We start from the raw sequence: 23487 nt of genomic DNA, 5'->3' as shown, positions 1-23487 counted from the left end.
TATCATTATTTATAATAGTGAATATTTTGGAAATAGGTGTTAACTAAATTAAGAAACACATAATTTGGAAGAATAGGTAGTGGCTAAACAAAATGAGATAGAACTAAGTGTACTAACATGGAAAACAATTTCAGAACATGTTACAAAACACAATGATGTGTTTAAAAAACCCTATGTGTAGATAAGTGCACATCTATCTCAAAAGTATGAAAAAGGTATTGAGAGGATACATATCATTTGTGACTATGTTTTTTCTTGAGGTCTAGAGTGGGATAAAAAGAAAAAGAGATCAATAAGAACTTTCCAAAAGTTGGTCTAAGAGTCTCTCAACATTTGAATCTTTACAAAGAAATATAAGCTTATATTACCATTTAAAAAAATGAAAAACTACACTGGGTAGTCAGAGTTATGAGCAGATTGTGTGATTTCCTAGGAATTGTAGGTCTGTGTGCAGTGTATATGCATAATGCTTCATATAGATAATATGCCATTGCTAATGGAACAAATTCAAATGGACATGTCAAAATACTCTGTGAAATAGAATCTACTATAACAGTGTTAGTTTTAATATATATAATATTTATGATTGTGCAGTTAAGAATTAATTTATCGAATCTTTGGGATGTTTTTATGCCTGATTAACCTAATGACAAATAATTATCTTATGCATCATCATCTTAATGTGTTTCAAAGTGTTTTATCAAAATATATTTTTAGACTCTGCAGATGTATTACTTTGATGGGTCTAGAATGGGTTAAAATGTGTCACGTGGAGCAAGCCTAATTCCTTTCCCTCACACACATTATATTCTATTATTTTCCCTTAAAGTAGAAGTCTCCCTGAGATTTTTCCCTACAAGTCCACTTTTTGACCTTCAGGTCAGTAAGTGAGGCTCATATTTCTTTCCGTGTAATTCTTTCATGCACCTGGTTTATGGCTTCCACCTTGAGATGCCATTACCAGTGAAGCTGAGTTATTATATACCAAATTGAAATGAGCCAGGAATTGTGTTTCTCACAATATTTCACAATTCCTAATGCAGGTACAGCCCCTGATAGAATCCCCAAAATTGCCATCAAAGTTCAAATTGAATAAGAGCCATGGAATGCTTCTATTCACATTGGAAATATCTATCACTGCCCTGAATTTGGCATGGGGTTAATTTAAAGCTGAGATCTTAATCAGTTGAGTTTCTGTTTGGATATCTGTAAATAATGCAGATCTGAATTTATCTGTAATCAGCCTTTGTTGTCTTTCAGTATCACAATGTAGATGGACCTTTATTGCTCAGTTGAAACAAATTTGAAAAGGTGGAGGTTTTTCAGCACTTCCTGGCTACTTTGTGTGTGTGTGCACGCGCATGTGTGTTTTGTTTTGTTTTGTTTTTGTGGTTTTCTTCTAACATCTTACTGAAGTACAGTAGCATATACATAAAAGGGTGAAGTATCGTAGTACACAGCTCAATGACTTTCACACTCAAGTAACCGACATGTAGATGAAAAAATAGACCATAACCTCAATCCCAACTTGGTGTTCCCCTATCCATGAAGTAATTTCAGGGAAGTTGCCACAAAAGGTCTCAGTTGCTTTCATATCAAAGTGGATACTTCTTAAGAGGAAGCCTGAGGGGCTTCCTAGGTGGTGCAGTGGTTGAGAATCTGCCTGCCAATGCAGGGGACACGGGTTCGATCCCTGCTCCAGGAAGATCCCACATGCCGCGGAGCAACTAAGCCCATGCGCCACAACAATTGAGCCTGCGCTTTAGAGCCCGTGAGCCACAACTATTGAGCCCATGTGCTTCAACTACTGAAGCCCACGTACCTAGAGCCCATGCTCTGCAACAAGGGAAGCCACGGCAATGAGGAGCCCATGCACCACAACTGAAGAGTAGCCCCCACTCACCGCAACTAAAAAGAAAGTCCGCGCACAGCAAAAAAGACCCAACACAGCCAATAAAATAAATAAATACGGGGGCTTCCTAGGTGGCGCAGTGGTTAAGAATCCGCCTGCCAATGCAGAGGTCATGGGTTCGATCCTAGCTCCAGGAAGATTCCACATGCCGCGGAGCAACTAAGCCCGTGTGCCAAAAATAAAAAAATAAATAAATAAATAAATAAATACATAATTAATTAATTAATTAAAGAAAAAAAAAAAAGGAAGCCTGAAAGTTGTAGGCAAAACCTACTACTGCTCTCTGCCCATCAATGGTAATGCCTATGCATGTATATGCTTTTAGTACATAGAATATGATTTTATGCTACAAGTAAATATGATTCTTTTCTTCTCCTCAATCTATTACATTTAACCTGAATGCCTCCTACTACAAAACTGAAATAGAAAAATGCTGGCAAATGCATCTGTTAAATGGTACGCCTAGGTTTTGTACCACTGTACTTGAAAAACAGGCTTAGAAGAGCAGGTGTGGTATTATCAACAAACACAACTGGCACACCTTGTAAGAGTCTTCTAAAATCACCATCTTTATTGCAAAAACATAATTTAATGTTGCATTGACACTCATAGGGAAACAAAAATTTGAAAGATAAAAAAATTGGGTGCTTGATATTAATTGCAAGGACTCAAAAAAGACTCATGAATTCCTCATTTTATTTTAGATTAAAAAACTATGCTTGTAAGTATTTTAATTATGGAAATTCAGTATTTACAAATTTTCAAAGAATAGTATGATGAAACCCATTATTTAATCTCCCAATTTCAATCTTATTTCATCTATGCCCCCATCTCCATCTATCCCTTCCTCTTGGATTATTCAAACAAATCTAAAATATTACACTTGTATTAAAGAATATTTATTATGTATATATAAAATATAACACTTTTAAAACATAACTACAATATTCTTTTTATTATGCCTAAAATATGCATAAAACAATATCTCAGTAACATTAGATATTTAGACAGAGTTCAAATAAACATGTCCATTTCATAATTGTTAAAGGATTTTGAAAAATTAGGCTTCTGATAACTTCTACACATTACAATTAGTTGATAAGTTGCTTAAGTTTCTTTTAATCTATAGATTCTCTCTCTTTCTCTCCCTCCCTCCCTCCCTCTCTCTCCCACAGGCACACTCTTACTCTAGCTCTTCTTCTCACTTTTTCTCAGTCTCTTACTTATTGCAGATGCAGGTGGTTTTCCACAATATGGTTTTGACTGTTTGCATCCCTAGGGTGTTATTTCACATGCTCCTCTGTCCCTTGTTACTGTGAGACTCAGAGGCTTGATCAGATTCTGGAATGCGGTACTGTGTTTCCAGCAGGAAACACATATAGTCTAGTTTTCTCTTTTCTGTGGTTTTTAGCTGTTATTGGTAATCATTCCTGCATCTCTATTTCTCTTGGATTTACAAAATGGTGATGTTCTGACTCTACTCTTTTTCATTTACAATTTTGGGTACTTCCTTAAAGAGAAATTCCAGTACTCAATTATTTAGTTACACTTAAGTGCAGTTCACATTGGAAAAGCTGGATACACACTTTATTCTTTCCCTTATGTATCAGTTTTCAAATAGTTCCTCTAGATCCTTAAATGTGTGTAATATGCACTCAATCCTAGCTCTGCCACTTAAAAAATGTGTAATACAGAAAATCACTTTTCCTCCCTGTATATATGTGAATCTGGTAACTATTTTGGGCAATTAAATATGTAAAAAAATAATAAATAGAAAAAGTTGACTACAGTTGGGGGATGAGAGCCCAACATGAAGAAGAAAGAGTTCTCTTCTTCCCTGGCAAGGACTCAGCCAATCAAAAGCCATGGAGTCTTTTTTTACTATAGCCCTCCCCACTTTCTTTTTCTCCCTGTAAAAGTATCCTCCTTCCCTTGCTGTGCAGGAACTAGCACATGGCTTGCTGGTGGCAGATCCTGTATTACAATTCTCTGCTGACATTGAATAAGCCATCTTTGCTGGAAAAAATATCTGGCAGTCTATTTGTTTCAGTTCAGCAGATGTAATGTGTTTAAAGTGCACAGCAGTCTTTTTTGCACACTGTAGAAACTCAATCCATTATTATTATCATTAATTTTTGTTAAATCTCCCAGATCCAATCTTCATAGATAATAAATCCAGTTACATACTTTTTAGAAGCCATATAGCCAGATGAAGTAGGAGAAAACAGAGAATCCTGGTCTTTAAGGCAAATACAATTTTGGAAAAGTTGTCTTATTGAATTAATGTTTACTTAGATGCCAAGTGGAAGAAAGCAGTCATTTTAGACTTACAGAGGTCACTTATGGATGTCTTCATTAGTGACTTGGCAATTAAACAGAAATGGGAAAGTTTACTCAGCTGTGGGAAGATATATAAAATTTGTTGGGAGTCAAAACATTGTGTAACTGGTCTAAGAACTGATATATATATATGATATACATTAGTTATAAATATATACATACACACACATATATGAATATATGTATATATGTGTATATATATATATATATATATATATATATACACACACACTAATTTTCTACACAAACTCCAGAATTTCTGAGAAGAAAAGGAACATTTTTGCTTTTATTTTTACCATGGAGTATATGTCCTAGTACACTGGATTGTTTCCACTGAAATATTCATAATTCCAACTCCATCTGCCAGGTTTATATGCCTTTTCCTGGGTGAATGAATCTTAAAATGCTAGCTTTTCTATGGGGTTCTATGGGATCAGAAAGGGGTGATAAGGCACTTGAGATAGCAAAACAATAGAGCTAAGAAGTATAAACTTTGTGGCTTTTGATAAAATTTAGCTTCAGCCTGAAAATAAAAAAAACACCATTTCTTTTTCAAGTCAAATTTTATATAAGCTTGCAAGGAAAGGAGAATAAAAGCGCCTATACAGATGGTTAACTCAGCAGGTGAGAATTTGATCAATCCAAGGTCAAGACCTCATGTCTCTTATGGGCTCATTATTTTCATGTTTTCATGTCCAGAGAGCACATATTTAACCTAGGTTTATATTTTCATAAATACTTACTCTGATTCACTCATAAAGGGTGAATTTTTGAATTTCTAACTCCATAAGTAAAAAGAGAATTTAAAGTACTCCCATAAAATGCTGATTTGGTAGTTTTAACCTCAAGTTAAAGCCAACATTAATGGTATTATGAGAATTATTATCCCACCGATCTATTAATTTATGTTTAGGGTTCCAGATTTTGTTTTTATAGACAGGTCAATTCCTTCAACTCATTGAAACAATGGAAAATTCATAACTCGTAATCAATATGAATTGTTCTTTGTCTGTCCAGAATATGATCATTCTTCCTATATTTGACTTCTTGTATGTCCTCTCAGTATCAGCAGAGACAAAGCCTATTTTCTCTGAGATAACTATGATAGTTTCAGCCTCTTTTGCAGCTAGATTGATAGTATGTGACCTTGCTTCTTTAATCAGTTTACACCATCTTGGACTTTGAATTGGGATTTAGTTAATTTAGGGCAGAGGCCATGAAACATCAATTACAGCAACAGTAGCAACATTATCCAGGTTCCAGGCATGGGGCAGCAACAGTAAAAGCAACATGGTACATGCACAGAGTATAGTGTTGAAGTACAAGCTGGCCTGTGTGGTGCTCAGCAGCTGCAGCAGCAGTAGAACTCTTCTCATGGAGCTGATATTCGATGTGGCATTTGGTCTGTTGCTAGCAGCTATATAGTTTCACCTCTTCCTGGCCATTTTCCTGACCTGATTCACTAGCCTTCCTTTTTTTGTGTACTACCCATTATTCCCTTCACAAATACTCTGCTTAAATTATCCAGTTTGTCTTTTTGCATGAAAAAGGGGACCTTAACTGGTATGGAGAGTGATCGCTTAATTAAGTGATCAGTTAATTTTCTAGACAGGGCTGAAATGAAAAACTCAACTAGTATTCGGGGAAAGAATTCTGTTCATGTTTAGCATGCAATAGAAAAAACAAAAGAATTACTTGCTATCTGAACTCTAGTCATCTGAATACATGTTGGAATACCTTTCAAGTAAATCTAAACAATATTCACTATCTAAATTGAAAACTTGGTATAGCAAACCTACATGTAGGTGTCAGTAAAAACATTTCAGTTGCATGAGTATCAATGTGAAAGGTGTAGAATATGATGTAGTCTTATCTATGCAATTTTTTCTATAGGTTTTTGTACCATGTTTGCATTTTCAAAAATATGTTGTATATTTTTGCTATCATTTTCCCCTCTTAAGTAAGTTTTAAAAGCATTCTAAGGAAGACTGTGAAGAAAGTAAGTGTGCCTAAGAGGCAGTAAAAATTGATACATTAGAAGAAAATTTATAAGTAGTAAAGTGTGACTACATAAAAGACATAATAATGACTGTGTACATATGCTCATCTACTGTGCATGTGAGTTGTTTCTCTCCATGATAAAATAAATAATAATTATAAAATGTGGTTGGTGCTGGAAAATTTCAACATGTTATTTATATATGGCATAATAATTTTGAAAGAAAATCAGAAAATTAACTTTTTCAGTGCGTTGGTAATCACAACCAGCATGGCATGCCAGTAAGTATTGTGTTGACACAGAAGAAAGTGCTGAATATATTTGAAAAGCTGAATAAGGTCACAATAGAGGAGTAAGATGATTTAGTGAAGGAGCTGAGAAACAGAGAATTGAAGACAGATCATGGAGCTTCTGCAGATAATCAGGAGTCTTTTGCTGTGAACTACAAAATTCTATTGTTGCTGACTTCAAACCGCTGGGGAAATGATTGACACAAAGCAAAAAAAAATCATTAAGACTTAACACATAGCCCAATTTTACTGAGACAATGAGGGAATCAGCTGATAAACTGTTATCAACACATAAGCAATTACTATGGAGAAAGACATTCTACTTGATGCTCATTGCTGGCCTGAGAAAAAAAGGAAAAAAGAACTCATGGACACTATATGCCTTATCTCTAAAAGTATCTTTACATTATGCAGACCAGTTAATTGCTGTTGAAAACAATCTGGACCATGACATGAGCACTTCAAAAATTTCACTTTCCAAAAAGCAATTATAAATTTAGGTAGCTGTATAATTGATCTCAAGTAGAGATAATGGAAGCTGATGATCATTTTTAGTTTTTTTTTTTTTTTTTTTATTCCAACCATCCCAATTCTGTAATTTCAGGTGCCAAAAGAAAACCCAGTCACTTGGATTTGATCTTGAACGCTCTTCAGGCTATTTCAGTCTCTCTTTTACCAGCATACTCTCAAAAGTCTCCACAAAGCAACAGCATAAACTCTGCATTCATCACAAAATTTAACAAGGTTATCAAAGATTATACATTGGTACAATAATTGAAGCTCCCTGGAGCTTTTGTGATTGCTTAGTTAACTGAAACTAGATCCAATGGCACATTGATGAATATTCAAATGACAGAAACATTTTTGTTTAAAGTGAAGGGAGAAATCCACAGACTTGGGCAATAGACAGGTGGAGCACATTTTTAATGAGCTGAAGAAGTTTCAGTCACTCCAGCCACTTCAATAAGTAAAAGATCCCAAAGAGATGAAAAACAAAGTCCTTTGTTTTATTCCTCCTTTCATTTTCTTTCAGTTTCATCCCTCTTACTGTTTTCTACAGGGCATATTTGTAGTGAGAATTCCATAGTTACAAAATATGAAGGCATGTTGAAGTCAGAAGAAAAGGAGTAGTATATATTTCTTGAGAGATACTGGTGCTCTGGCTGGATGCAGTAACTGATGAAATTTTGAGTTCCTCTTCTCTGGAGGAAGGTGAGAATACATTTCAGTTTCATGAAGGATTGTATAGGACATTAAGGTAGAGTTGGTTCATTCTGTTTTTGTTTTTGAAGGATAACTACATGAACTGGACAGGCAAAAGTAACAAATTCTTGTCAAACTAATAGGCATATAGCAGAGGGTACGTATCATGCTCTCTGTGACAAACATCCTTTCCCCTTTTTATGATTGGGCAATTCCTTACCTGTTGAGTATTAGTGGAAGCTTAAAATGCCAGATAGTTTTCTCACATCATTCTGTCAATCCAACTCACCAACTCTGGATTTGGAATTGAGAGACAAGGACAAAGAACCCATTATACCAGTGTACAGCATTAATAGTAGGGGCAAACCCTCAAGGTCTAGAGGCAGCAAAGAACAGTGTCCAGTTTTCAGCATTAACAATGGAGGCACTGTATCCCAGGGTGCCTATGCTCTGTGGCAATTGCAACTGTTTTCTGATTGGACAAGGGTTATTGATTTTGACCATGGTCCTTGTTCCTCCTCAATTTTCCAGTCCCAGTTATCAGGATTTCCTGGGGTTTCAGTGAGTTGTGTAGCATCCTTTTGATAAATTCATTTTTTTTTTTCTGTTGAAATGTGCCTCTATTGATGTCTGTAGCAGCAACAAAGAACAATTACTGATCCTGGGTCCTTCAAAGTAGCCAGCAGTCTATGAATAGACAGTAAATGTATATTATTAAGAAACTGTTTAAAATAGAAGCCTGATCTGTAATATTGTTGACTCTGATCCAGAACCACTCACCAAGCCAACAAGCCACAGTCCCATTAGGAATAAATGCCATACTTAGCTGACATTTTGAAGTGAGTTTAAATAAGGGACTATTTATAGTTGAACCAACAAAGGATGTTGAGGCCCTACAGATCAGCAATGGTGAAAAGCTCTCTCAAGGTAAGGAGAAAAACAGCTACCAGAGTCATGTGAGAACTGGCACTAAGATTCTGAAAGGAGCTATAGTTACAAAGGGACAAAACCACAACCACAGGTGTAGGACTAAGGCAGATAGTGGCGAGGGGATCAGGGAAGAAATATTCTGACCTTAAAACCAGTTGTTGGGTTCTGCCATGGCTAAACATAGAAGTAAAATGAAAGCTGATGAGCAGCAGAGTATACCTTCAATAATAATCAACTTACTTTTTGAAATGAGTTATGAGAACTTTGCAACATACTCATTAAATTGCCACATTTAAAATTTTTCCCAAGAAAATACATACTAGTCAGAAAAATGTCTATATTATCCAGGGGTAAGTTAATCAAAAAATTGTTTTTCTAAAACACTTTTGAAGGATTTGAAATTATAACATATAATTTTTGTTTGAAATTACATTGTTTAGGAACAAACAATTGCAGAATGATGGCATGAGGAATATTACAAACCCTCTCTTCAGCAAAAAAGCAAAACAAAACAGAACAAATTATAAAGTAAACTGCCATTTAAAATCTCTGGAATTTATCCTAATAGCATACAGAAAATTAAGAAATATTTAATGAAGAAAATCCATTAAATTTTGGCAAAAACAGGGATTAAACTCTGAATTTGAGGAAGCATAACTCACTCTCAGCCCATCTGTAGCTCACCATGTTGGAAGCCCCAGTATAGGCAGAAAATAAGAAAGAAAAGAGAATGGGACTTCCTCTCCCCCCAGCTTCCAGTAAGGGGCTATGGATTCTTCCTCCAGGAAAGTCAAAATCCCAGGATTTCTCAGTTCTCTCAGCTTCATGTTGGAGAAGCACTAGTCTAAACAAGAGTAACTTAGAGATCTAGGCATCTTTTTTTCTATCCAGCTACCAACTTATAAGCTAAAAGCTCTATGCCAGGTGCACAGACCAAGAACACTGAGCAATGATTACACTTGCCCTGGTTTGCTGAATTGGCAGAGGTGTTATGTTGAGAAAGGCAATTCAAGAAGACCAGAGCTACTGCTCCTGCCTAGTGTCTCACTCATAGAACAGGGAGTCAACCCAAGAGCAGAAGACAAAATTTCCACTTTCTAGATTCAGAACACAAGTGCACAATTTAAGCCCAGCAGAGATTCAAGCCTTAAGAATAACTAGCTCTACAAGGAGACTGACTTGATTTGGAATTGAGCATGAAGAATTTCAAGTCCAAGGACACTTCCAGAAACAATTGAGATTTTAGCAGTGTACAACTGAGAAAAGACCACTAGCTCCAAGAAAGCAACAAGATACAGCAGCCAGAATTTTAGCAAACACACCAACATTCACATTATAGGGGTTCTGGAAGGAGAAAAGAGAAAGGACCAGAGAAAATATTTGAAGAGATTATAGTAGAAAACTTTCCTAATATGGGAAAGGAAATAGCCACCCAAGTCCAGGAAGTGCAGAGAGTTTCAGGCAGGATAAACCCAAAGAGAAACACTCTGAGACATATAGTAATCAAATTGACAAAAACTAAAGACAAAGAAAAATTATTAAAAGCAGCAAGGGAAAAATGACAATATACCAGGGAATTCCCATAAGATTAACAGCTGATCTCTCAGCAGAAACTCTGCAGGCCAGAAGAAGTGGCACAATACATTTTAAGTGATGAAAGGGAATAATCTACAACCAAGAATACTCTACACAGCAAGGATGTAATTCAGATTCGATAGAGAAATCAAAAGCAATACAGACAAGCCAAAGCCAAGAGAATTCAGCACCACCAAACCAGTCCTACAACAAATGGTAAAGGAACTTCTCTAAGTGGGAAAACCAAGAGAGGTACATACAGAAATAAAGCTAAAACAATTAAGAAAATGGTGATAGGAACATACATATTGATAATTACCTTAAATGTGAATGGATTACAAACTCCAATCAAAAGACAGAGACTGGCTGAATGGATACAAAAACAAGACCCATATGTATGCTGTCTACAAGAGACCCACTTCAGACCTAGGGACACATACAGACTGAAAGTGAGGGGATGGAAAAAGATATTCCATGAAAATGGAAATCAAAAGAAAGTTGGAGTAATGATACTCATATCAGACAAAATAGACTTTAAAGACCATTATAAGAGATGAGGAAGGACACTACATAATGATCAAGGGATCAATCCAAGAAGACATAACAACTGTAAATATATATGGACCCAACACAGGAGCACCTCAATACATAAGGCAAATGGTAATGGCCATAAAAGGGGAAATCAACAGTAACACAATAATACTAGGGGACCTTAACAACCCACTTACACCAACGGACAGATCATCCAAATAGAAAATAAATAAGGAAACACAAGCTTTAAGTGACACATTAGACTAGATGGACTTAACTGGTAATTATTGGACAGTGCATCCAAAAACAACAGAATATACTCTCTTCTCAAGTGCACATGGAACAGTCTTCAGGATAGATTATACCTTGGGTCACAAATCTAGCCTCAGTAAATTTAAGAAAATTGAAATCATATCAAGCATCTTTTCTGACCACAAGGCTATGAGATTAGAAATAAGATACAGGAAAAAAAAAAAAACATTAAAAAAAAAAAAAACCCAAACACATGGAGACTAAACAATACATTACTAAATAAATGAGATCACTGAAGAAATCAAAGAGGATATCAAAAAATACCTAGAGAGAAATGAAATTGTGATGATTCAAATCTTATGGGATGCAGCAAAAGCAGTTCTAAGAGGGCAGTTTATAGTGATACAATCCTACCTCAAGAAACAAGAAAAATCTCAAATAAACAATCTAAACTCACACCTAAAGAACTAGGGAAAAAAGAACAAACCAAACTCAATATTAGTAGAAGGAAAGAAATCATGAAGATTAGAGCAGAAATAAATGAAATAGAAACAAATAAAACAATAGCGAAGCTCAATAAAACTAAAAACTTGTTCTTTGAGAAGATAAAATTGATAAACCTTTAGTCAGACACACCAAGAAAAAGAGGGAGAGGACAGAATCAATAAAATTAGAAATGAAAAAAAAAAAAAAAGAAGTTACAATGGACACTACAGAAATACAAAGCATCATAATATAATATTACAAGCAACAATATGACAATACAATGGGGAACCTGGAAGATATGGACAAAGTTTTAGAGAGGTATAACCTTCCAAGACTGAATCAAGAAGAAATAGAAAATATGAGCAGGTCAATCACAAGCACTGAAATTGAAACTGTGATTAAAAATCTTCCAACAAACAAAAGTCCAGGACCAGAAATCTTCACAGGTGAATTCTATCAAACATTTAGAGAAGAGCTAACATCCATCTTTCTCAAATTCTTCCAAAAAATTGCAGAGGAAGGAACACACTCAAACTCATTTTATAAGGCCACCATTGCTCTTATACCAAAACCAAAGATATCACAGAAAAAGAAAATTACAGGCCCAAATCACTGACGGATATAGATGCAAAAATCATTTAAAAATACTAGAAAACACACAAAAAAGGATAATACACCATGCTCAAGTGGGATATATCCCAGGGATGCAAGCATTCTTCAATATACATGAACCAATCAATGTGATACAGCATATTAACAAATTGAAGAATAAAAATGATATGATCATCTCAATAGATACAGAAAAAGCTTTTGACAAAATTCAACACCCATTTATGATAAAAAGTCTCCAGAAACAGGGTAAAGAGGAAAGCTACCTCAACATAATAAAGGCCATATATGACAAACTCACAGCCAGCATCATTCTCAATGGTGAAAAACTGAAAGCATTTCCACTATGATCAGGGATAAGACAAGGATGCCCACTCTTATCATTATTATTCAACATAGTTTGGAAGTCCTAGCCATTACAATTGAGAATACAAAGAATTAAACGTAATACAGTTTGGAAAAGAAGAAGCAAAACTGCCACTGTTGGCAGATGACATGATATTATACATAGATAATCCTAAAGATGCCACCAGAAAACTATTAGAGTTAATCAATGAATTGGATATTTACAGGATATAAAATTAATGCACAGAAATCTCTTGCATTCCTATACACCAATAATGAAAGACCAGGAAGAGAAATAAAGGAAACAACCCCATTCATAATTTCAACAAAAGGAATAAAATACCTAGCAATAAACCTAGTTAAGGAGATAAAAGACCTGTATGCAGAAAACTATAAGACACTGCTGAAAGAAATCACAGATGACACAAACAGATGGAAAGATACACCATGTTCTTGGATTGAAATAATCAATATTGTGAAAATGACTATACTATCCAAAGCAGTCTACAAATTCAGTGCAAGCCCTATCAAATTACCAAAGGCATTTTTTTTTTTTTTTTACAAAATTAGAACAAAAAGTCTTAAAATTTGTATGGAGACACAAAAGACCCCTAATAGCCAAAGCAATCTTGAGAGAGATTGCAAGCAAACAGACAAACAAAAAACAGAGCCACAGGATTCAGACTCCCTAACTTCAGATTATACTACAAAGCTACAGTAATTCAAGAATATGGTACTGGCAAAAAACAGAAATATAGATCAATGGAACAGGATAGAAACCCCAGAGATAAACCCACACACCTATGGTCAACTAATCTGTGACAATGGAGGCAAAGATATACAATGGAGAAAAGACAGTCTCTTTAATAAGTGGTGCTGGGAAAACTGAACAGCTACATTTAAAAGATTCTAATTATGACACCCCTTAACACCATATGCAGAAATAAACTCAAAATGGATTAAAGACATAAATGTAGCTCTTAGAGGAAAACCTAGGTGGAACACTCTTTGACACAAATGAAAGCAAGATCTTTTTTGACACACCTCCTAGAGTAATGGCAATAAAAAAAAAAAATAAACAAATGGGGCCTAGTGAAATTTAAAAGCTTTTGCACAGGAAAGGAAACTATAAATAAAACAAAAAGATAACATTTAGAATGGGAGAAAACATTTGCAAACTAATCAATGGACAAGGAATTAATCTCCAAAATATATAAACAGCTCAGGCAACTCAATTAAAAAAAAAAAAAAAAAAAAAAAAAACAGAAAACAAAAAACAAAAAAACAAGCAAATAACTCCACCAAAAATATTGGAAGACCTAAATGTACATTTATCCAACGAAGACATACAGATGGCTAACAAACACATGAAAAGATGCTCAACATCACAAATTATTAGAGAAATGCAAATCAAACCTGCAATGAGGTATCACCTCATGCTAGTTAAAATGGGCATCACCAGAAAAATCTACAAACAATAAATGCTGGAGTGGGTGTGGAGAAAAGAGAACCCTCTTGCGCTATTGGTGGGAATGTAAATTGATACAGCCACTAAGGAGAACAGTATGGAGGTTCCTTAAAAAAGTAAAAATAGAATTACCAGATGACCCAGCAATACCACTGCTGGGCATATATCTTGAGAAAACCATAATTCAAAGAGACACATGCACCCCAATGTTCATTGCAGCACTATTTAACATAGCCAGGTCATAGAAGCAACCTAAATGCCCACTGACATATGAATGGATAAGAAGATGTGGTACATATATAAAATGGAGTATTAGCCATAAAAAGGAACAAAATTGGGTCATTTGTAGAGACATGGATGGACCTAGAAACTGTCATACAGCGTGAATTAACTCAGAAAGAGAAAAGCAAATATCATATATTAATGCATATATGTGGAATATAGACAAATGGTACAGATGAACTGTTTGGCAAGCCAGAAATTGAGACAGATGTAAAGAACAAATGTATGGACATCAAGGGGAAAAGAAGGGAGCTGTGGGATGAATTGGGAGATTGGAGTTGACATGTATATGCTCATATGTATAAAATACACGACTAATAAAAAATTTATTTTTGAAAAAAATAAAAGAAAAACAACAACAACAACAACAAAAGACACAGATGGACAAGAGGCACATGAAAAGATGCTCAATATCACTAATTAATAGGGAAATTCAAATCAAAACTAAATGAGTTATTACCTCTCTCTGGTCAGAATAGCCATCATCAAACAATCTACAAAAAATAAATGCTAGATGGGGTTTCCCTGGTGGTGCAGTTGTTAAGAATCCACCTGCCAATATAGGGGACACAGGTTTGATCTCTGGTCTGGGAAGATCCCACATGTCATGGAGCAACCAAGCCTGTGCATCACAACTACTGAGCCTGCACTCTAGAGCCTGTGAGCCACAATTATTGAACCTGTGTGCCACAACTACTGAAGCCCACACACCTAGAGCCCATGCTTCCCAACGAAGAGTAGCCCCTGCTCACCACAACTAGCAAAAGCCAGTGCACAGCAATGAAGATCCAATGCAGCCAATAAATAAATAAGTAAACAAATTAATAAATTTATAAAATAAATGCTTGAGAAGATGTTGAGAAAAGGGAATTCTCTTGCACTGTTGATGGGAATGTAAATTGGTACAGCCACTATGGAGACCAGTATGGAGGTTCCTTAAAAAACTAAAAGTAGAGCTACTATACAATCTAGCAATCCCATTCCTGGGTATATATCTGGACAAAACCATAATTCAAAAAAATGCATGCACCCTAATTTTCATTGCAGCACTATTTATGATAGCCAGAACATGGAAGAACCTAAATATCTATCAACAGAAGTATGGATAAAAAAGATGTGGTACATATATAGAAGGGAATATTACTCAGCCATGAAAAAGAACAAAACAGTGCACATTTGCAGCAATATGGATAGACCTAGAGATTGACATACTGACTGAAGTAAGTCAGACAAATATAAAGATCATATGATATCACTTATATATGGAATCTAAAAATAGTTTACAAATAAAAAAAAAAGCTTTCCATATCTACAAAATAGAAATAGTTACAGATGTAGAAAAGAAAAAAAAAAAAAAAACTTATGGTTACTGAGGGTAAGGAGGGAGAGGGATAAACTAGAAGATTAGGATTGACATATGCATACTACTACATATAATATAAATAACTAATAAGGAGCTATTGTATAGCACAGGGGATTCTACTCAATGCTCTGTAATGGTCTATATGGGAAAAGAATCTAAAAAACAGTTGATATATGTATATGTATAACTGATTTACTTTGCTCTACACCTGAAACTAACAAAACATTGTAAATCAACTATATTCCAATAAAATTTTTGAAAAAATTACATAAATATTCATAGCAGCACTCCTAATGATGGCCAAAGGCTTGAACCAATGCATTAACTGATTTACAGATAAGCAACATATATTATATACATACAAAGGAGTACCATTTGGCCATAAAATAAATAAAGTGATGATATATACCAAAACATGGCTAAACCTTGAAAACAGTATACTAGGTGAAAGAAGCCAGTTACTAAAGACAACTTATTGAATGTCATGTATATGAATTGTCCAGAATAAGCAAATCTATAAAGAAGGAATAGGTATCACCTGGGCCTAGAGGATTTGGGCAAGAAATGGGGAGTGAATACTAAAGGGTATCATGTTTCTTTTTTTTGTTTTTACTTTATTTATGTATTTTCTTATTTTTTGATAGATCCACCTTTATTTTTTTATTTTTTTCCCTCAGATCTTTATTGGAATATAATGGTTTCACACTCTTGTGTGAGTTTCTGCTGTACAACAAAGTGAATCAGCTGTATTTATACATATATCCCCATATCCCCTCCCTCTTGAGCCTCCCTCCCACACTCCCCATCCCACTCCTCTAGGTCATCACCGAACATCAATTGATCTCCCTATGTTATGCAGCAGCTTCCCACTAGCCATCTATTTTACATTTGGTAGTATATATATGTTAATGCCACTTTCTCACTTCATCCAAGCTTCCCCTTTCCCTCTCCATGTCTTCAAGTCCATTCTCTGCATCTGCTTCTTTATTCTTGCCCTGCCACTGGGTCCATCAGTACTATTTTTTAGATTGCATATATATGCATTAGCATGCAGTATTTGTTTTTCTTTTTCTGACTTGCTTCACTCTGACAGACTCTAGGTCCATCCACATCTCTACAAATGACCTAATTTTTTCCTTTTTATGGCTGAGTAATATTCCATTGTATATATGTACCACATCTTCTTTACCCATTCATCTGTTGGTGGACATTTAGTTTGCTTCCGTGTCTCAGCTATATTAAATAGTGCTGCAATGAATATTGTGGTACATACATCTTTTTGAATTATGGTTTTCTCAGGGTATATGCCCAGGAGTGGGATTGCTGGGTCACATGTAGTTCTATTTTTATATTTTAGAGTAACCTCCATACTGCTCTCCATAGTGCCTGTATGAATTTACATTCCTATCAACAGTGTAGCAAAGTTCCCTTTTCTCCACATCCTCTCCAACATTTATTGTTTCTAGATTTTTTGATGATGGCCAGTTTGACCACTGTGAGATGCTATCTCATTGTGGCTTTGATTTCTCTAGTAAATAGAATGTTGAGCATCTTTTCATGTGTCTCTTGGCCATCTGTATGTTTTCTTTGGAGAAATGTCTATTTAGGTCTTCCACTCTTTTTTGGATTGGGTTGTTTGTGTTTGTGTGTTTTGTTTTGTTTTGTTTTGATATTGAGGTGCATGAGCTGCTTACATATTTTGGAGATTAATCCTTTGTCAGTTATTTCTTTGGCAAATATTTTCTTCCATTCTGAGAGTTGCCTTTTTGTCTTGTTTATGGTTTATTTTGCTATGAAAAAGCTTTTAAGTTTCATTAGGTCCCATTTGCTTATTTTTGTTTTATTTCCTTTACTCTAGGAGGTGGGTAAAAAAGGACCTTGCTGTGATTTATGTCATAGAGTGTTCTGCTTATGTTTTCCTCCAAGAGTTTTAGAGTGTCTAGCCTTACATTTAGGTTTTTAATCCTTTTTGAGGGTTTTTTTTTTTGTGTGTGTGTATGGTGTTAGGAAGTGTTCTAGACTTAATTTTTTACATGTAGTTGTCCAATTTTCCCAGCACCACTTATTGAAGAGGCTGTCTTTGCTCCACTGTATATTCTTGCCTCCTTTGTCAAAGATAAGGTTACCTTATGTTCATGGGCTTATCTCTCTGGTCTTTCTATCATGTTCCATTGATCTATATTTCTGTTTTTGTGCCAATACCATACTGTGTTCAATACTGTACCTTTGTAATATAGACTGAAGTCAGGGAGCCCGATTCAGCCAGCTCCATTTTTCTTTCTCAAGATTTCTTCAGCTATTCGGGTTTCCATACAAATTGCAAAATTTCTTTTTCTAGTTTTGTGAAAACTGCCATTGGTAATTTGATAGGGAGATTGAATCTGGAGATTACTTTGGGTAGTATAGTCATTTTCACAATGTTGATTCTTCCAACCCATGAACATGGTATATCTGTCCATCTGTTGTATTGTCTTTGCTTTCTTTCATAAGTGTCTTAGAGTTTTCTAAATACATATCTTTTACCTCCTTAGGTAGGTTGATTACTTGGTATTTTATTCTATTTGTTGCAATGCTAAATGGGATTGTTTCCTTAATTTCTCTTTCTGATTTTTCATTGTTAGTGTATAGGAATGCAAATACTGTGCATTAATTTTGTATCCTATTACCTTACTAAATTCATTGATTAGCTCTAGTAGTTTTCAGGTGGCATCTTTGGGATTTTCTATGTATACTATCATGTCAAGTGCAAACAGTGACAGTTTTACTCCTTTTCCAATTTGTATTTTTTATTTTTTTTTTTTGTTTGTTTGTTTGTTTGTTCTGATTGCCATGGCTGTAACTTCCAAAACTATGTTGAATATTAGTGTTGAGAGTGGATACCCTTGTCTTGTTCCTGTTCTTAGAGGGAATGCTTTCAGTTTTTCACCATTGAGAATGATGTTGGCTGTGTGTTTGTCACATATGACTTTTATTATATTGAGGTACTTTCCTTCTATGGCACTTTCTAGAATTTTGTCAAAAGTTTTTTCTGAATCTATTGAGAGGATCATCCTGTTTTTATCCTTCAATTTGTTAATATTGTGTATCACATTGATTGATTTGCATATGTTGAAGAATGCTTGCATTCCTGGGATAAACCCCACTTGATTATGGTGTAATATCCTTTTAATGTGCTGTTGGATTCTGTTTGCTCTTATTTTGTTGAGTATATTTGCATCTATGTTCATCAGTGATATTTGCCAGTAGTTTTCTTTTTTTGTGACATCTTTGTCTGGTTTTGATATCAGGGTGATGGTGGCCTGGTAGAATGTTTGGGTGTGTTCCTCCTTCTGCTATATTTTGGAAGAGTTTGAGAATGTTAGATGTTAGCTCTTCTCTAAATGTTTGATAGAATTCACCTGTGAATCCATCTGGCCCTGGGCTTTTGTTTGCTGGAAAATTTTTATTCACAGTTTCTATTTCAGTACTGGTGATTGGTCTGTTTATATTTTCTGTTTGTTTCAGGTTCAGTTTTGGAAGTTGCACTTTTCTAAGAATTTGTCTATTTCTTCCAGTTTGTCCATTTTATTGGCATATAGCTGCTTGTAGTAATGTCTCATGATCCTTTGAATTTCTGAGGTGTCCATTGTTACTTCTCCTTTCTCATTTCTAATTCTGTTGATTTGCATCTTCTCCCTTTTTTTTCCTGTGAGTCTGGCTAGTGGTTTACCAACTTTTTTTATCTTCTCAAAGAACCAGCTTTTAGTTTCATTTATCTTTGCTATTGTTTCCTTCATTTCTTCTTCTTTTATTTCTGATATGATCTTTGTGATTTCTTTCCTTCTGCTAAATTTGTTTATTTTTCTTTTTCTTCTTTTTCCTCTAATTGCTCTAGGTATAAAGTTAAGTTGTTTATTTGAGATTTTTTTTATTTTTTTTGAGGTAGGATTGTATTGCTATAAACTTCCCTCTTAGAACTGCTTTTGCTGCATCTCATAGGTTTTGGGTTGTTGTGTTTTCATTGTCATTCATTTATAGGTGTTTTCTGAGCGTCTCTTTGATTCCTTCAGTAATCTCTTGGTTGTTCAGTAGCATATTGTTTAGCCTCTATGTGTTTGTATTTTTTACAGTTTTTTTCCTTTAATTGATATCTAGTTCCATAGCATTGTGATAGAAAAGATGCTTAATATTATTTCAATTTTCTTTAATTTACCAAGGCTTGATTTGTAACCCAAGATATGATCTATCCTGGTGAATGTTCTGTGTGCACTTGAGAAGAAATTGTATTCTGTATTTTTGGAAGGAATGACTTATAAATATCAACTAAGTCCATCTGGTTTAATGCATCATTTAAAGCTTGTGTTTCCTTACTTATTTTCTGTTTGATCTGTCCATTAGTGTAAGTAGGGTGTTAAAGTCCTCTACTATTATTGTGTTACTGTTGATTTCCCCTTTTATGGCTGTTAGCATTTGCCTTATGTATTGAGGTGCTCCTATGTTGTGTGCATAGATATTTACAATAGTTATATCTTCTTCTTGGATTGATCCCCTGATCATTATGTACCATCCTTCCTTGTCTCTTGTAATGGTCTTTATTTTAAAGTCTAATTTGTTTGATATGAGTATTGCTACTCCAGCTTTCTTTTGACTTCCATTTACATGGAATATCTTTTTCCATTCCCTCACTTTCAGTCTGTATGTGTCCCTAAGTCTAAAGTAGGTCTTTTGTAGACAGCATAAATACAGGTCTTGATTTTGTATGCATTCAGCTAGTCTGTATCTTTTGGTTGGAGCATTTAATCCATTTACATTCAAGGTAATTATTGATACATATTGTCCTATAACCATTTCCTTGTTTTGTGTTTGTTTTTGTACGTCTTTTCTTTCTCTGTGTTTCTTGCCTAGAGAAGTTCCTTTACATTTGTTGTAAAGCTGGTTTGGTGGTTCTGAATTTTCTTAACTTTTACTTGTCTATAAAGCTTTTGATTTCTCTGTCAAATTTGAATGAGATCCTTTCTGGGTAGAATATTCTTGGTTGCAGATTATTCCCTTTCATCTCTTTAAATATATCCTGCCACTCCCCTTCTGGCTTGTAGAATTTTTCAGAAAGATCAGCTGTTATTTTTATGAGGGTTCCTTTGCATAGTTTGTTGCTTTTCTCTTATAGCTGTTAATATTTTTTCTATGACTTTAATTTTTATTAATTTGATTAATATGTGTCTCATTGTGTTTTTCCTTGGGTTTATCCTTTATGGGACTTTCTGTACTTCCTGGACTTGATTCAGTATTTCCTTTCCCTTGTTAGGGAAGTTTTTGACTATAATCTCTTCAAATATTTTCTCAGAATCTTTCTTTTTTTCTTCTCCTAGGACACCTATAATTCAAATGCTGCTGCTTTTAATGTTGTCTCTGAGGTCTCTAAGATTGTCCTCCATTCTTTTCATTCTTTTTTCTTTATTATGCTCTGTGGCAGTTATTTCCACCATTCTATCTTCCAGCTCACTTGCTCATTCTTCTGGCTCATTTATTCTACTATTAATTCCATCTAGAGTATTTTTAATTTCAGTTATTGTGTTGTTCATTACTGTTTGTCTGTTCTTTAGTTCTTCTGGTTCTTGTTAAATGTTTCTTGTCTTTTGTCTATTGTTCCTGAGTCTTTGGATCATCTTTACTATCATTACTCTGGATTCTTTTGCATGCAACTTGCATATTTCTTCTTCATTTATTTTGTCTTGTTTGTTTTTATCTTGCTCCTTTGCCTGCAAGATATTTTTCTCTCTTCTCATTTTGTCTAATTTACATTATTTGAGGTCTCCTTTCCTTAGTCTCTAGGGTCATAGTTCCTCTTGCTTCTGTTCTCTGCCCCCTTTGTGGGGTTGCTCCAGTGTTTTGTGTAGGCTTCCTGATGAGATTGACTGGTGCCTGTGTTCTGGTGGGTGGAGCTAAGTTTTTTTTCCCTCTGATAAGCAGGGCCATGTCAGGTGGTATGTTTTGGGGTGTCTGTGAGCTAGTATGACTTTAGGTAATCTGTATGTTGATGTATGGATTTGTGTTCCCATCTTACTTGTTGTTTGGTATGAGGCACCCAGTGCTGGGACCTGCAGGCAGTTTGGTTGATCTGGGTCTTGGATTCAGATAGAGGCCTCTGTGAGGGCCTCTATCTGATTAATCTTCCCTGGAGCCAGGAATTATCTAGTGGTCTAGCTTCCTGGACTTTGTTCTCCCACCTCAGAAGCTCAGGACACTTCTGGTTGAGAAACCAATACCCCTCAGAAGCTCAGGCTCAACTTCTGGTTGAGGAACCAAGACCTTGTTTACTCTGGCAATAAAGGAGATTAAAAAGAAAGACTAACCAAGCCCCAGACTAATGGTAAAAAGTTAAATCCAACAAACCAAAACAGAAACAAGGAAGCACACATACTCACAAAAGAAACAAAAACAGAAGCAAATAAAGGAAAATGCAACAGAATAACCAGATGAAAGAACCCCAAGAGTAAATCAGACAATTAAAAAGTAAACAACCAAAACACAAAACCAAAAAAAGAAAACCAAAGCATAGTGCCAACTGAAGAATGAAGCAAAGAAAGAAAACAAACTGAAAAAAAAAGATTAAAAAAAAGAGAGAGAGAGAGAGGGGAGAGAAGCCTGAAGACAGAAGAATAACATAGAAATAGAAATATAGAAAATTTAAAATAAAAATATATTAAAGAAAAGAAAAAAAGACAAACGCAACCCCACAGAAATGGCATAAACAAAATCAAACAAACAAAAACAGAAACAAGGAAACACAGTCATGCAAAAGAAAAACAGAACCAAATAAAACAAAAGAAAGAGAACAACCAGATAAACAGAAGAACCTGAAAATGAAATCAAACAATTGGAATTAGAACACAAAACCTAAAAACAAAAGCAAAGCAATGTGCCGACTGAAGGATAAAGCAAGGAAACAGAACAAACCTATAAGAATGATTAAAAATAAAATAAAAGGTAAAATAAAATAAAATGGGAAAATACAGAGCAATAGAAAAGCAAAGTAGAAATTGAAATAGAAAAAAATTAAAAATATATAAAGGAAAAGGAAGAAAATATACAAGGGAAAAGAACAGAGCACAACAGGAAAGCAAACTAATATATATAAAATAAAAGTATGTTTTAAAACACAAAGATCCCAAAAGACTAAATTAAAAATATACTGGGACTTCCCTGGTGGCACAGTGGTTAAGAATCTGCTTGCCAATGCAGGGTACATGCATTCAATCCCTGGTCCAGGAAGATTCCACATGCAGTGGAGAAACTAAGCCCATGTACTACAGCTAATGAGCCTGTGCTCTAGAGCCCATGAGCCACAACCATTTAGCCCTCAAGCTGCAAATACTGAAACCTGTGTGCCTACAGCCTGTGCTCTGCAACAAGAGAAGCCAACACAATGAGAAGACTGTGCACCACAACGAAGAGTGGCCCCCACTCACCGCAACTAGAAAAAGCCCTCAGGCAGAAACAAAGACCCAACACAGCCAATAAATTAATTAACTAATTAATTAACTTAAAAAATACTGAAACAATCACAACAAATGACAAAAAACAAAAAACAAACAAAAGCCAGAACCAACAACAGAGTGAATCAGAACATAATAAAATTAATAATAATAATTTTGTTTCCTTGAGGTCTCAACTGTAAGTGTCCTTGCATGTTCCTTGAGCCACAGGCCACCTCTGCCTCCCCAAGAGGCCCTCCTCTGCCTCCAGTTTGGACTCTTGACCTGCTGTGGGTCTTGTAGGGACCACTCAGACTCTGATCTGGTCCAATTACTGCATGTGCTTGCCCCTAAAGTCCACAGCTGCCAGAGCTAGACCTTTTCCATTTGTGGGAATATTTATTGTCTGCTCAGATATTCCATAGATCCAGGGTCAACCTAGCTGATA

The 23487-nt window shown here is 35.2% G+C and overlaps 1 protein-coding gene across 3 annotated transcripts in view; it reads right to left on the bottom strand.

Annotated features, from left to right (window-relative positions):
* Positions 1-5392: 5392 nt before the first annotated feature.
* Positions 5393-23487, bottom strand: part of LOC130860693 (caspase-12-like) — a 100984-nt gene continuing 82889 nt past the window's right edge. For 2 of the 3 annotated variants that reach the window (XR_009055505.1, XR_009055506.1), the window contains 2 exons: positions 7965-8431; positions 5393-7743 (listed from right to left, as the gene is read on the bottom strand). The gene's annotated coding sequence lies outside the window, so the exon portion shown is untranslated. The remainder of the gene's footprint in view (positions 7744-7964; positions 8432-23487) is intronic. The other variant, XR_009055507.1, reaches the window with a different exon arrangement.

This window comes from Hippopotamus amphibius, chromosome 9 (assembly GCF_030028045.1).
Source record: "Hippopotamus amphibius kiboko isolate mHipAmp2 chromosome 9, mHipAmp2.hap2, whole genome shotgun sequence".
Taxonomy (NCBI): Eukaryota; Metazoa; Chordata; class Mammalia; order Artiodactyla; family Hippopotamidae; genus Hippopotamus; species Hippopotamus amphibius.
This window is presented reverse-complemented; position numbering and strand designations above follow the sequence as displayed.